The sequence below is a fragment of the Bidens hawaiensis genome, unplaced genomic scaffold (genome assembly GCF_021521415.1).
Source record: "Bidens hawaiensis isolate Kalapana, Puna unplaced genomic scaffold, B.hawaiensis_p1.1 tig00048355_1, whole genome shotgun sequence".
NCBI classification, from domain to species: domain Eukaryota; kingdom Viridiplantae; phylum Streptophyta; class Magnoliopsida; order Asterales; family Asteraceae; genus Bidens; species Bidens hawaiensis.
The window spans coordinates 45,846-60,849 of NW_027498663.1; the positions used below are offsets into that span (position 1 = coordinate 45,846).

Genomic DNA, 15,004 nt, shown 5'->3' on the forward strand with positions numbered 1-15,004 from the left:
AACATGAGATCCACTTATCTCGAAGTACAGACCATAGGTTGTATGATATTTTGTGCCTTCCCAGAGTATCTGAATGGAATTGTCAATGTTTCCCAAATGGGCCATAAAAGTTGATTTTGATGGAACATGAGGGAAGACCATCTCTTTAACTTGTTCCATTCTCGTCTGAAACTTAATAATAACATTCATAAACACAGACCAAGCCTCTTAATCTACGAAGTGCAACGCATGTTGACATGGAGTTTCGTTTCCCACAGAAGTCGATCTTACATGTTCCCTATCTGTGTTGAAGGGCCTTTGTGTCCATGTTGTTGTTTGTGTTAAATAAATGTGTCCTGTAAGGACACCTGTGATACGTTTAATATGCGAAACTCTGTGTCATTTGAAGGGTCATTCTGTAATCCCAAAGGGTTTCTAATAGTGTTATAGTGTTATAAAGGCCATGAGATTCATTTGTTGGTAGACGTTTATATGCTATGGCTGTGGGGTTCTAGAGAAGCAACTCATTGGTTTGTAGAAATGTATGACATAGCAGGTCATCCAAGTGTGCAAATATATTGGTGGTCATGGTTAGTGGTTGGATGGGAAAGAAAATTATTGATCGAGGGCTATAATAAGTTGTTTGCATCAATCAGATAAGAATACCATTCATTCTTGTGTACCAATGCATTGATTTAATCTCATCATTTAAAACCTCATTATGAATCTAAATGTTGTGTTGTGATGCTTCAAATGCAAATAAGTGGCTAAGTTTTTTTCAAGTTTCAAACTGATATTTTAGGGTTTTTGATCGGCATAAGAATACAAGTCGATTGATGTAAACCTTACCTCAAAACGGCGATCCAGTGAAAACAAATAGTGTGAAAGTTGATACCAGTGGCAACTATTTTCAAATTTGGGATTAATATTGACCAACTGTATTAATTTAAGAATATTAATTTCCAAGTTTCCATACTTTTATTATGTTATGTTAATAATTTGGATGGTTGCACGATGGGTTTAAACTAAGCCTGGTAAAACATTCAGGTTGAGTTAGATTGCTTGACTGGTTAAACAAGTTTATGTTAAAACACATTTTAACAAAATGAATTTAGGTTAAATTGTATCATTTCAAAAAGTTTAAATTGTGTTCATGAAGGTGGTGATTTTATTTATATATATAAAAGCACAACTAAATGCCAATGTAACATTTGTTTTATTTATTTATTTTGTCACAAAATTTTCTAGATGTTTACATTAGCCCCACCAAAGTTTTATTGTTTTAATTTGTGCTCTCTTCATCATTGTTATATACCATTCAAACTTTTCATGGTTTAATTTAGGTTTATTGGATTTTTATAATCCCTATTGACTGGTATTGGCCGATAATAACCCTCATTTATTTTATCACTACTTACGGTCCCAAATTTTAAAAAGTTGGCCCCCAATGGTCCTCCGTTAAAAATGACTTAACGACGTTATATGTTTTCCCGAATTTCAAAATTATTTTTTAGAGCTTTTGATAGAAGAAGGATACGAGTCAATTGATGTAAAATTGATCTCGAAAAGGTGATCCAAAACGACTTGATTTTTATTAATTCAAAGTTTAAACACCCGAATTAAAGCACTGTATCGCCATTTTGGAGGACCCTTTCAAACTAAGTTTTACAACAATAAACCTGTATTATCATTGTGATCAAAAGCCCTAAAACATGAGTTTGGAATTTGAGTATGATGAGTTATTTAAATTAATATGACTTTAAGGCATGAATTTAAATACATACGAAGTTCAGAGTTAAAATCCGTAAACCCTCCATTAAGAGCAAATAGAAAATAAGTGTGAATTATGTATTATCCATTTTTTAAATACTAAAAACATGGCACTTTTTGTATCATATCCTTTGTTTGATCCATATGATCAGAAACTCGTGGTTGTTCGTTAGCTTGTTTAAAGGTGAATCTTGTGGTTGCTCGTTAGCTTGTTTAATAATCTGCATGCGAATAACTTACAATCATATTATTAGAAGTTAAAAGTGAAGCAAGTCTACCTAAAACATATTGCATATTCATAGCATTTTGTGCAACATTGTTCTTTTGTTTCGATGATTGATATTATAAACTTTGAGCATGTTACCTTGTCATCAACATGTTGCGCAGCATTGTTCGCACATATTTAACTTCAAAGCTCAAATGTTTCAAATACCTATAACAGATGTATATTATGAATTGGTTAGTTAAGACAATACAAACTAAATACCAAGAATTAAGGGTGTGCATGATTTACTTTTATTCATTTTTTTGCTAAAATCAAACAAAATATCGATACTTCGGTTTTTGAATTTTTGAAAACCATTTGAGATTGGTTTTTCGATTCAAAAATTTTGGGCCACAAAAAAGAAAGTTGGCCCAAAAATGTAAAGTTGGCCTAGATCATTTTGTTAATTGATAACTAATTGATTATTACACATTTATGCCAAAGTATTCGTGCTACATATTTGTAATATAATTCTTTTAAATTACTTAAAATAAAAAATAACAACTAAAAATTGAAATCATCTGCTGCCATTAATGGTGACATTTATTTAACATTATTGGTACCGAACATATTTCCTGCAATTTTCTGGAAGAATTTATGCAAGCCGTTTATGGTGGCCGGGAAAAACAGTTAATCTTTTGAACCAAATTGAACAGTTGCATTACATCTATGTACAAATGATTGACCTAAATCACCTGTTTAAGGGAAAAACAAATTTACTGTAAGTTTAACAAAAAAAAAATAGTGTTTCTCTTGGTAGTGACAAAGTCCAGGTTTATTGACTTTTTGACAAATAAAATTACAAAACATTAGTTGAAACATTATTTGGTTATTTTTTATTTTTTGGAGAAAAAGTGTCAAATAACTTGTTTTCCAAATTTTTTAATGTTATAATGTTGGGGTAAATGTAATAGGTTTGTTTACGGGTCACGGATCGGCATCTTATCGGGTCACATAGGTCAGATGGGTCAACCTCATTTCGAGTAATCGGTTGTGAGGCCCCGTTACCGGTGCCTCACTTTATCGTTGGATTTACTCATAAACACAGTTCTAAATATCAAAGTTAATTAAAACTTTACGCTGAATATAATACTTCAACCAATATATTACATATCCATAATTCCTTGTCTTAACAAACATTCATAGTTATTTAAATTCAAACATAGTCTTTAAAACATCATAACATTTCCTTGAGATGCCAGTGTCTTCAATTCCATGCCATGTGTCTTCATCAAGCGAGCTGCCTCATTCTACTCACCTGCGTGCATACTATAAGTCAGCAACGCTGAGTGAGTTCTAGTTAATCAGGTAACATACATTACTTCCATATACATACACATGTATCCGAAGACACATACTTTCGTCTTTTCTTACATACTCATTTACATACTTACGTACATACTTTCATTCCTACATATACCTTTAAAGAGCATTCTACCCTGTAGCATTCACTGATATTATTAGGGTCGGTTCCCTGCATTTGCCAATATTATTAGGGTCGGTTCCCTACATTCGCCGATACTATCAGGGTCGGTTCCCTTCATTCGCCGATACTATTAGGGTCGGTTCCCTACATTCGTACTACTATAACATACCTGTCATTTACATACGTTCCTTGACAATACGTGCAATCTCCGAAGAGCGTTCACGTACCATTAACATATCGTACATACACTATTCATACATCATATGCATTCATACATACATCATTCTTAAATCATACATATCAATCATACCTTTAACTACTACTTGACGGCGCATGCAATATCCGAAGATCGTTCACGCACCGTCAAGTAATCATCATACATAAATCATACAAGGCATACACTTACCACCTAAGGTAAGTGTATTAACTATCACATCGAGTATGCACACAGCCCCGCAAATATAACAAGGAAGTGGGGCTAGAAACTCACCTTAATGTGGTTGCGTTCACAGTTTACGGTTATTCCCTTCTTGAGCTGTGCACGACTAACTGTATAATAATTATACGTATCAATAAACTATCACTACACATATCGTATTTCTACTTTAATTATTACCCTCAACGAACGGGGGTCCGGGGGCAGCGCCCCTGGCAGCGGGGTTCTAGGGGCGGCAGCCCCTAGCGGGGTCCAAGGGGCAGAGCCCCTGGTTGGGGTTAAGCTGCAAGGTCAGCTTGGAAAAATTTTATTTTCATTAACTGTCTTAACACATTTTCCATTAGGATTTTGAACCATTAAATAATTTGCTACTTAAAAGTCCAAGGGCTTCTTTATAATTAAATCATTCTTTTCTAAGTCCAGGGACTGTTCTTGTCATTCTGCCAAACTCCTAGTTCGTTACCTATCCTTAACGAACTGACTTGTCATGACGAACTGGTTATTTTAACGAATTGAACCCTTCTAACGAACTGGACCCTTAACGAATCAGTCCATAGCGAACCAGTCTATGTAACGAATTGAACATTTCAATTCGTTATCTTTTAACTATAGCGAATCAAGGGTAATTCGCTATCCTTTCCCCTTAACGAACTGAAGTTAGTTCGTTATGTTTTCTTAGGCGAATCAGCTAGAGAATCACCTTAATTCGTTAGTTATTCCTTAGCGAACTAGGGTTAGGTCAGGGAATGTCAGAACGTTCCCTGACAACCTTGTATTAACTTTTCCAGCGCCGCCGGAAAAACGAGTTTTAACTCGTTTTTCACCGTTTATCGTCCCGTTCGATCCAGATCTGAGCTAGGGTAACCCCTAAGCTCATCTTAGGTTTGGTTTATACCCGATTCCACCCGGATCTCGTGACTTAAACGGTTTAACGATGTCGGCTCGTCGTTTCGTGACCATATCTAACGGATTTAAGTTCATACAACATAATACTATCATACCTTGGGTTGGGATCAGTTTTCTCTTCTATTTTTTGGCTAGAGAGAGAGACTAGAGAGAGAGAGAGAGCTTAAGTATGTGTTTTGGTGGTGTAAGGGATATGTGTAAATGAGGGAATTAATGGTGATTATGGTTTATATATTTAGGGATCATGGGCTTAAGCCCATGGTCTTTCCTTCTTTCTTTCATACCCAAGTCCACAACCCATATCCATTTAACCCAACACTAGCCCAACTCTTAATAACCCATACATTCATTTATTAACCGAAACCCGAAAAACGGGATGTTACATCGGTGGATAAATGTGCTATCACCAAATAAAGGAAAAAAGGTCTTGTCCTAATATGTTACTAAAAACTTATATATATTTAAATAAAACCGTACTCAAATGCTCATGATTTGCTACAAGATTTGTATTTTAAACAAACAACGTTGTTTTGTCTAAAATTAAAATGAAATTAAAATTTTTCCCTTTTAAAAGTAAAAAATGATGGAAATTGGAAGGAGTAATATACAAACTTTGAAAAGAAAAACTATTCTCTTATATTCAAATCATTGTGTTTTTATTTTATTTGTTTATTACAAAGAAGATGTTTTAATATAACCTTTTAACAATCTTAGAATTTTCAGTAGTGCTCGTGTTTAAAATATATGATAAATAATTAACCAATTACTTTGACCAAATCTTACTTTAGAATTTTATATTTGTCTTACACTTATATGTTTATTTTCAAATATTAGTTTTTCAATAAAATTTGATAGTTTCGTATCTAAATTCATGCTCTCCTACATTTTTAGAGTTAATTGAAAATTTCATACTTATTCATTTTGCAGATTTCAGGCTCTATTCTTTAGCTAACGTATTTATATTTTATTTTTTAATCGATTTTTGTCCTTATGCCCAGTACAGATCCATAAATTTGTTCATGAGGGTGACCTGTTTTTATATGCTCCAATTTCATGGAATCGAATATAAAAAAGTTGGGTCGGTTTTGATGGTTCGTTTTGGTAAGGTTCATCACATAATAAAATTACGAATGCATCGAATTTGATTATGAATTTTTTTAACCGACAAATCCTTCAGAAACCTAAATAACGTTTGAATCTTTTTAAACTTGTACTAAACTAACAAATAGAACCATTATGTTAAAAAAAACATCATAATTTAAACAAAACCTAGTAACTATTAAAACCCACAACTAATTAGAAAAGTGTTTCTATTAACTTTGTTACCCTATATATATATATAGTGGCGTCTTGTGCTTGTATTAGACATACATACATACATACATACATACCAATGAATAATAACCTCTCTTAACGGATCGTCAATTGAATTAGGTTTCGGTCATCTCTAATCCCTACCTCATATGTTGGTCAACTTTGACTTCTTCCACACACATGTCCTGTTAAATATTTGATGATATCACATATACCAACTGATGACTCGGAATGAAGTTGACTATCTAACTTTGTGACCCGATAAGATGCCGATCCGTGACCCGTAAACAAACCGATTACATTTAACCCAACATTAAAACATTACGAAACTTGGAAAACAAAACCTGGGAGTTAAGAACGTGGATAGTCACCACAATAATAATAGCGTATTTAAATAATAACCTTTTGTTTTTTAACTTATTTAGACTCTTTATTTATTATAGAAATCTGAATTTTGTATTAATAATCATAATTACTAAAACTATATAAAATCTAACCTTGTGACCCGATAAGATGGCGATCTGTGACCCGTAAACAAACCGATTACATTTAACACGACATTATAACATTAAGAAACTTGAAAAACAAATCATGGGAGTTAAGAACGTGGATAGTCACTATAATAATAATTACATATTTAAACCATAACCTTTTCTTTATTAACTTTGATTTAGACTCTTTATTTATAATAGAAATATGAATTTTATATTAATAATTACAATTAGTAAAACTATTTAAAATCTGAACATATATTGTGGCTGTTATTACTCCTTATGCCCAATTCATGTTACGATTTGTATCATACTGCGGAGTACTGCCCAGTCCCATGCTAAATCAATAAAAAAACATGAAAAAGAAAATTTGACATTATAGTCTTTTAATTTTGTTGTGTGGTAATGTGTTACTTATCATGCAAATTAATTCTTTTTTTTTTACTTTGCACTTTTGAAGTAAAACCGTCAGCATAAGGTTTGCGAGAAGGACAGATGTAATGCATGCAGTTCCTCTTGAAACAAAGTACCATCCATCGGCTGTAGATTTGCTTTCATCAAACGTTAAGCAGTTAATGCGGAAAAATATCGGATATCGGTCAAGGATCGATATTTGAGATCGGTTATTGCGGTGGTAATTTGTTGAGATATCGGTAATTTTAAATCATGTGAAATTTATATATATGCAATGTATTTAATAATTAGGAAGTCATCTTAATGTTATGTTAATAAATATTATTAGGAATTAAAAATTGAATTTAACAATTATGAATACTAATAGGTTAAAATAAATTAAAAACTGAAAATTACATTTTTCCATCCACGTTCTCTTCAACAGTTTAACACTTGGGAATACTAAAAGCTTAATATTTTAACTTATTGCATTCTCTTTTCACCCCACCATCTCTCAACAATTACCTTCTTCGTCGTCATTACATCTTCTACGACATGAAGTCCCAAACAAATTAGGGTTTCGTCCAGGTTAGTTCATTTTCTACCTCAATCGATATTGTGAAAGTTTAATTATGCATACTAGTAAAAATTGGTTTTCTATTATGTGTGTTTAATGGAGTTTTTTTTTTTTTTTGCCTTAGGTGGTTTGAGAGACGGACAAAATAATTGTTTATATTCCTTCAAATCCACCTAAAGATGCAAACAGTTCGTTTGGTTATTGATCAACATTATATAGCCCACATTGTGATCGTGTATATTTTGTTCTATATTTGACTAATCTTTTTCTTTATTTACTTTGTTAGTTTTTCTGATGAAACCGCAGCTATTATCTCTGTTCTTCAGTATTTTCGTGATGAATACAACATTAATCTTCATTATGCTTTCTGCAATTCAAGCAGGCACAGATGCAAATCCAACATATTTGGTTAAGGTATGACACTTGACCTAAGAAGTTGACTTAAAAATATTATACAAAGTTTTCTAAAATAAGATTATTTTTTTTCTTATTATGCTGATTTATGCATCATGCACATGGGATGCTGATGCAGCTGTGAAAAGTTGGAATCATCCAACATTTAGCTTTGGGCTTACTATAGAATGGTATTAAATACCATTTCATATTCTATTCTTCATTAACTAGTCAACCAAACATGCACTTAGAAGCACCAAATTTCATTACAATGCACAACAAATATAAACAACACACAAAACCGATTTATAACAAAAAGATGAGAGAAACTTGTTAAAAGTTTGACTCCAGTACAACTTCCTTATCCAAAAGCAGATATGTGTTGCTCTTTTCAAGTAGCATCAACATTATTTTTTCGTACAAAAACATCCAAACATTCTAATTTCTACACATCATTCCCCCAAATGAGAACCAACAATGATTAGTCCACCATTCAAAATCCAAAGCCAGACCTTGCTTTACGTTAGTTGTGGTTGTCGTTTTGAATAGTGTATAGAGAGCATAATAAGTAGAGAAAAGAGAGTTTGTTCTTCATTGGTATGTATGCATGTATACACAAGAAGCCACTATATATAGGCTAACAAAGTTAGTAGACGCATAATGACACATGAGAGTTAAGAATATGAATAGTCACCATAATAATAATAATAATAATAACATATTTAAATCATAACCTTTTGTTTTCTAAAGGATTGAAAATTAATGTCACAAAAAATGAAGCTTCATGGTGTTGTACCAAAAGCTTTGAGAGTTGATGTATATGTTGGCAAATTACTTTTTTTTCCCTATTATGTAATGACTATTTTGTCCTTGTCATGTAATTGTGAAATTACCTCCATTGCTCATCACTCTTCCTTTATATATAATATAGATATTATAACAAGGTTCCCTTATTATTTATCTTTTGCTATTTTTATGTCTTCAGTTTAATAAAAATAATAAGAAAATTGTCTCAAGTTTGGTTCTTTTTTTCTTTCTTGTTCTTTGAGCCTAACCCACTCTACGGGTCTATTGGGAGATTGGTCATCTCGAATGGGTATCTATTATTAAGGTTGGCCGGAGATTCTCATCGCCGGCCAATATTTGCTGTGGGAGATTAAGGTTTATGACATATATTATAAAAGATGCTCTAACCCAATGTAGATTCATATTATATATTGTAACTGAACTAACAATATCCTTTTTATCTTTTTTTAAACTACCGTAATAGTCATGTTGACTGAAATTATAAAAATAGCCGTGGTATTTGTTAAATTTTCACTCAATATTTTTGGCGTAGGAAGGCACAAGAGTTTAAGGTTGGCGTAGGAGATTCTTGTTGCCAATCAATAAATTGTGTCTCAAAAGATAAACACAAAAGCAAGTTAAAACACAGTTTTGTAGCAGTGAAAGAGTAGTACCTTCATAAAGAATGAATCTGCATGGGGTATGGATGCAAAGATGTCCCCTCCGACATGGCTAATTCCTTCATATGACAGCGCAAATGAAATAACATGAGGCAAGTCGAAATTAATACCTTTAAGATGTGGATATTGCGTTACAATCTCATTTAATGTAGCCCCAACGCCACCACCAACATCGACCAAAGTTCCTTTTAGACCACCAAAATCATAAATCGACAAGATAGCATCGATTTCAACCCTTTCAAAACATACCATTGCTTCATTGAAGATTTTATTCGCTTGTGGGTTGTGCGAACAAAGATCCCATATCTCCTTTCCAAATGTTTTGAGAGCTGCTGAACCTCCCTCTTCAATGGATTTGTTCAGGTTATAATAAGGTGAAAACATTAGGGGGTCTGTGGACAACATTACCATTGGTGCAAGGGTATTCCTTGAATCTTTCAGGAGAAATGTAGAACACTCGTTGACGGAGTAGAGTGGCTCATCACAACCCGGTTTATGCACCTCATCAAAAACTTTGTTGCGGACCAAGAACCGCATGAGATGTAACATCCTACTTTCGGTTATATTAATAAAATAAAGTTCGTTTATTTTATAGCGGGTCGTTATCGGTTTATTTGAATAGAATACAAGATGGACTTGTGTTGGGTAAATGGATACGGGTTATGGCTTGGGTTATGGAGGAATGAAGGAAAGACCATGGGCTTAAGCCCATGATCAAAAATATATATACCCTTAATCCTCCATTTATTCATTTACACATATCCCTTACACCATCCAAAACACACACTTAAGATTCTCTCTCTAGTTCTCTCTCTCTCTAAACCGATATCAAGAAGGAAACCGAGAACCGACCCAAGGTAATGATAGTATTTTATTGTTTGAGCTTAAATCCGTATGATATAATCATGAAACGACGAACCGACACCGTTAAACCGTTTATGTCATGAGATCCGGGTGGAATCGGGTATAAACCGAACCTAATATGAGCTTAAGGGTCACCCTAGCTCAGATCTAGATCGAACGGGACGAAAAACGATGAAAAACGGTGTAAAACGGTGAAGATACGTTTTTACGGTGAGTTTTCCGGCAAAGGCGGCGCCGGAAAAACGTGTACGAGGTTTTCAGGGAATGTTCTGACAAATCTGACCTAACCCTAGTTCGCTAAGGAATAACTAGCGAATTAGAGGTAATTCGCCAGCTGATTCGCTAAGGAATGATTAACGAACTAGCTGTAGTTCGTATTCAATTCTTTAAGGGAAAAAGGTAACGAATTACCCTTGATTCGTTATGACCAGTTCTTTAAAGGAGATAACGAATTAGAAGGTCCAATTCGCTACCTGGACTGGTTCGCTACATGGACTGATTCGTTAAGAGTCCAGTTCATTAAAAGACCAATTTGTGTAAGTACCCAGTTCGTTAAAGGTTCCAATTCATTACAAGAACCAGTTCGTCATGGCAATTCAGTTCGTTAAGGATAAGTAACGAATTAGAGGTTTAACAGAATGACAGAATGATCCCTGGACTTTGAAAAGAATTATTAAATTACAAATAAGCCCTTGAGCTTTTAAGTAGCATATTATTCAATGATTCAAAATGCTAATGGAAAATGTGTTAAGACAGTTAATGAAAATAAAATTTTTTCAATCTGACCTTGCAGTTAACCCCAGCCAGGGGCTCTGCCCCTTGGACCCCGCTAGGGGCTGCCGCCCCTAGAACCCCGCTGCCAGGGGTGCTGGCCCCGGACCCCCGTTCGTTGAGGGTAATAATTAAACTAGAAAGGCGATATGTGTAGTGATAGTTTACTGAAACGTATAATTATTATACAGTTAGTTGTGCACAGCTCAAGAAGGGAATAACCGTAAACGGTGAACGCAACCGCATTGAGGTGAGTTTTTAGCCCCACTTCCTTGTTATGTTTTCGGGGCTGTGTGCATAATCGATGTGATAGTTAATACACTTTCCTTAAGTGGTGAGTGTATGCCTTGTATGATGTATCTATGATGTTTGCTTGACGGTGCGTGAACGATCTTCGGATATTGCATGTATCGTCAGGTGGTAGGTAAAGACGTGATTGCTATGTATGATGTAAGATAAGATGCATGTATGAATATTTATGATGTATGCATAATGTACGTATGATAAGTTAATGGTACGTGAACGCTCTTCGGAGATTGCACGTGTTGTCAGGAAAAATATTTAAGGACAGGTATAGTATGAAGCTTTGGAAGAAAGGGTACCGGACCCTAATAATATCTGAGGATGAAGGGTACCGGACCCTAATAATATCCGAGGATGAAGGGTGACCGGACCCTAATAATATACGAGGATGAAGGGTGACTGGACCCTAATAATATCCGAGGATGGAGGGTACCGGACCCTAAAAATGTCCGAGGTATGTAGGGTGAAACGCCCTTTATAATGTATGGTTAGATATGAATGTCTATGGACGAATGCTGATCTTGATATGATGTTATGCGTACCTTCGGGCACGTATATGTGTATGAAAAGTAAGTTATGTGATTAACTAGAACTCACTCAGCATAGCTGACTTTTAGTATGCACGCAGGCAAATAGGTTGAGGCAGCTCGCGTGACTGAAGACACATGGCATGGAAATCGAAGATACTGGCATCCCGAAGAACTGTTGTGATGTTTTAAAGACTATGTTTTGTTTAATTGACTACGAATGTTTTATAAGACATGATTTGATGGTTATGTAAAATATTATGGTTGAAGTTTTATTGTTCCGCAAAAGTGTTTGTTAACTCTGATATTTAGAACTGCGTTTATGAGTAAATCCAACGTTAAAGTAGGGATACCGGTAACGGGGCCTTACAAGTTGGTATCATAGCAAAGTTTGAGAGATTTAAGCGTCCTACATGCTTAGACTCGAACAGAGAATGGGATAAAAGTAAGAAAAGAAAGAAAATGCCCGTACGAGAATGCCATGTGTCACTCAAGCAAGCTAAGTAAAGGTAAAGTACGTGAGTAAATTCACATATAAAGTAGAATAATGAATGAATGTTTGCGTAATTGCTAAATAAAGAATGTGTGAATGATAGCTTAATTGCTATGGATAGAGGTATAAGATGATATGAAATTCTTGATTGTCTAACTGTTAGAAGTAGAACCAGCACAAATAGACTCATAAAGGGAAGTGTATAGGACACGGAAAGTAACGTGATCAGCTAATCACAGCTGGCCACTGTTATTACCTGTTAGCCTTACTATCCTTGTACTAAATGGTTCCTTAAGTGATGACGTTTGTGTTTCCTTATAGAAAACGAATGGCTGGAGCTAAGAAAGCTTCTGGAAAAGGAGGATGTACGGGACGTTGTGGCAGGCCACGCGTTGTCCGAGAACCATCAGTGGAAGCAGCTACTAATAATGAGGGAGAAGGAAGTGCAGCTGGTGGAAATCCGAGTAACAACGAAGGGTATCAACTTGACCCTGCTGTTCAAGCTGCCATTGCTCAAGCGGTAGCAGCTGCTGCGAAGAACTGGAATGCTGAAGGGTCTGCTAGAGGTCGTGAAAGAACCGCTGAAAGGGCGGAAGGAGATGGTAAGAAAAATGGTGAAGGGGAAGGGGAAGAATCAAGCGTGGTGAAGTCAGTGAAGGTTGATGACAAGAAAAGGGGCCTAGGTGGGTGCAACTATAAGTCTTTCAAAAGTTGTGGTCCACCGGAGCTAACCGGCTTATGAGACGCAATCGCTACTCTCCAATGGATAACCGCGATGGACAAAATTATCTGAATTAGCGAATGGCGTCCTGACCAAGCTGTGGGTTATGCTACCAAATCCTTCGGTGAGGAGGCAATGTACTGGTGGGAGACAGTTAAGCAGAGGAAGAGTCGAGAAGAGATCAAGGCCTTGAGGTGGGACGATCTGAAAGAGTTAGTGATGAAACGATTTTGTGCTGATGCAGAGATAGAGAAGGTTGAGATGAAGTTCTTAAGTCTGAAGGCGGGTAAGATGACGCACCGAGAATACCTCACTGAATTCAACCGTCTGTCAAGGTTGGTGCCAGACATGGTGAACACCGAGGCCAAGTGGATCAAATGCTACCTCAGGGGACTGCCATAGAATGTTCGTGTCTTGGTCAAGGCTGGTAGACCAGGTACTTTTGATTCTGTTGTGGGGCTCGCGGAAACGGTTTATGAGGACTTGATAAATGAGGTGGCTATGGATAAAAGGAAGGAGAAGGAGTGGGTCGCGCCTGCCAAACGACCAGGTACTCAGTTATGGAACCCTAGGGACAAGAAGCAGAAGGTGTGGGGGAGAAAGACATGCAAGACGTGTGGGAAGGTACACGGTGGCGAGTGCAAGTGGGGTACTGGTTCGGACGTGTGCCACAAATGTGGAAAGGCTCATGGTGGATAATGCAGGATGGGACAAATGCCTGCTATAAGTGTGGGAAGATGGGTCATTATGCTAATGAATGTAATGCAAAACCAGCATGCTTTAAGTGCGGTAAGACAGACCATATGGCAAGGGAGTGCGCCGACGGTGAGGCTGGAGGTAGTGGGAAGAAAGATGCTGATCAAGCAAGGCCGAGGACTAGAGCCTACATGCTGACCCAGTAACAGGCTAGACAGATTCCTGATGTTGTGACCGGTACGTTCCTAGTAAAAGATATTCCAGCTTCAGTATTATTTGATTCGGGTGCGAATAGGAGTTTTGTAGCTACGGCGTTTAGTAAACTAGCAAAAATGAAAAGTTGCCGAGTGTTTGAAACCTTCATAGTAGAAACCGCCAGTGACACCTCGGTGAAAATAATGAAAATGGTTAAGGATTGTAAGATAGAATTAGAGGGACATGAGTTCCCTGATACTTTGTATGTCATGACCTTAGGAGGGTTCGATGTAGTCTTGGGAAAGGATTGGTTATCTGAATACGAAGCTCGGATAGTATGTAAGAGTAGAATAATATAGCTAAAGTCCTTGGATGGTAGTGTCGTGACGGTTTATGGCGATAAGGAAAGTTCAGGTTTTAACGTCATTTCAATGATAAAAGCCGAAGGTTTGTTAAGGCGAGGGTGTGATGCCTACCTGGCGTATGTTGTCAACTCTACGACCGAGACGAAAGAAATGAAAGATGTTCCTATTGTGCGCGATTACCCAGAAGTATTCCCTGAGGATCTTCCGGGGTTGCCACCGGAACGTGAGATAGAATTCCAGATAGATTTAATACCAGGAGCCAGCTCGTCGCGAAAGCGCCTTACTGTCTAGCGCCGTCTGAGATGAAAGAATTGATGTCCCAACTGCAAGAACTCCTCGACAAAGGTTTAATAAGACCAAGTGTTTCTCATTGGGGCGCGCCAGTGTTGTTCGTGAAGAAGAAAGATGGAAGTATGAGAATGTGCATAGACTATCGCGAGTTGAACAAGCTTACGGTAAAGAATAGATATCCTTTGCCAAGGATTGACGATCTGTTTGACCAACTGCAAGGGTCAAGCTGGTTCTCAATAATAGATCTCAGATCAGGCTATCATCAGTTGAAGGTGAAAGAGGCAGACATCCCTAAAACAGCGTTTCGGATGCGGTATGGACACTACGAGTTCGTCGTAATGTCATTCGGTCTAACGAATGCT

The 15,004-nt window shown here is 36.4% G+C and overlaps 1 pseudogene; it reads right to left on the reverse strand.

The window, feature by feature from the left end:
* Positions 1-9,374: 9,374 nt before the first annotated feature.
* On the reverse strand, positions 9,375-9,953 carry LOC143597482 (desmethylxanthohumol 6'-O-methyltransferase pseudogene; annotated as a pseudogene).
* Positions 9,954-15,004: the final 5,051 nt, after the last annotated feature.